Here is a 1,961-nt window from a genome sequence, read left to right as displayed (position 1 = left end):
CCCCCCTCCTCCTCCCCCTCCTCTTCCTCACCACCTTCCTCCTTGGCACCTTCCTCCTCCTCATCCTCATCCTCCTCTTCCTCAGCACCTTCCTCCCCTCCTCCTCTTCCTCCCACACCCCTCCTCCTCATCATCCTCCTCTTCCTTCCCCTCTTCTTCCTCAGCACCTTCCTCCCCTCCTCCTCTTCCTCCCACACCCCTCCTCCTCATCATCCTCCTCTTCCTTCCCCTCTTCTTCCTCAGCACCTTCCTCCCCTCCTCCTCTTCCTCCCACACCCCTCCTCCTCATCATCCTCCTCTTCCTTCCCCTCTTCTTCCTCAGCACCTTCCTCCCCTCCTCCTCTTCCTCCATCTCTTCCTTCCCCCATTCCTCTTCTTCCTCTTCCTCCTGCTCTCCTCCTCCTCACCATCCTCTTCCTCCTCTTCTTCCTCCCCCTCCTCTTTCTCTTCCCCTTCCTCCTCCTCCTCCTCTTCCTCACCACCTTCCTCCTTGGCACCTTCCTCTTCCTTCTCCCCTTCCTCTTCTTTGTCTTCCTCCTGTCCCCCTCCTCATCCTCCTCCTCCTCTTCCTCACCACCTTCCTTCTACTCTTCCATCGTGGTGGTGTCACCCGGGGTTCCTGGTGTCACCTGGTGGCACCCATCGTGGTGGTGTCACCCGGGGTTCCTGGTGCTGTGGTGACACCCTTCATGGTGGTATCACCTGGGGTTCCTGGTGTCACCCGTTGTCACCCTCCGTGGCCTGTCCCCGTCCCCCAGGCAAAGGTCCCGAGACGCTGGTGGCCGGGCAGAGGTTGGACGACAACGAGTGGCACTCGGTGCGCGTGGTGCGACGCGGGCGCAGCCTCCAGCTCTCCGTGGACAACGTCACCGTGGAAGGTGGGGGACACCACGTGTGGAGCTCCACGGGACCTGGGGACACGCGTGTGCGGGGACGGGGGTGCTCGAGTCCGTGGGGACGTGGGGCTGGATGTCCATGGAGATGTGGGGCTGGAGCTCCGTGGTGGATGCTCAGCTCCATGGGGATGGGGCTGGACCTCTATGGGGACATGAGGCTGGAGGTCCATGGTGGATGTTCCATGGGGTGGAGGTTCCATGGGGACGTGGTGGATAGGGTTGGAGCTCCACGGGGACATGTGGGTCCATGAGGTGCAGATGTCCACGGGGACACGGACGCTCAGTTCCATGAGGATGTGGGGCTGGAGGTTGGTCCATGGAGATGTAGGGCTGGAGCTCCATGGAGGATGCTCAGCTCCATGGGGACGTGGTGGATGGGACCAGAGCTCCATGGGGATGTTCATGGAGATGTAGGGCTGGAGCTCCATGGTGGATGCTCAGTTCTACGGCGATGTGGAGCTGGATCTCCATGGAGATGTAGGGCTGGAGGTCCATGGTGGATGCTCAATTCCATGGCGATGTGGGGCTGGAGGCCCATGGAGATGTGGGGCTGGAGCTCCATGGTGGATGCTCAGCTCCATGGGGACGTGGTGGATGGGGCTGGAGCTCCACGGGGACATGTGGGTCCATGAGGTGCAGATGTCCACGGGGACATGGATGCTCAGTTCCATGAGGACGTGGGGCTGGAGGTTGGTCCATGGAGATGTAGGGCTGGAGCTCCATGGTGGATGTTCAGCTCCATGGGGATGTGGTGGATGGGGCTGGAGCTCCATGTGGATGTGGGGCTGGATGTTCATGGAGATGTAGGGCTGGAGGTCCATGGTGGATGCTCAATTCCACGGCGATGTGGGGCTGGAGGTCCATGGGGACATGAGGCTGGATGTCCATGGAGATGTAGGGCTGGAGCTCCATGGTGGATGCTCAGCTCCATGAGGACCTGGTGGATGGGACCAGAGCTCCATGGGGACGTGGGGCTGGATGTTCATGGAGATGTAGGGCTGGAGCTCCATGGTGGATGCTCAGCTCCATGAGGACCTGGTGGATGGGACCAGAGCTCCATGGGGA

The sequence above is a fragment of the Calidris pugnax genome, unplaced genomic scaffold (genome assembly GCF_001431845.1).
Source record: "Calidris pugnax isolate Ruff unplaced genomic scaffold, ASM143184v1 scaffold880, whole genome shotgun sequence".
Lineage (NCBI taxonomy): Eukaryota > Metazoa > Chordata > Aves > Charadriiformes > Scolopacidae > Calidris > Calidris pugnax.
This window is presented reverse-complemented; position numbering follows the sequence as displayed.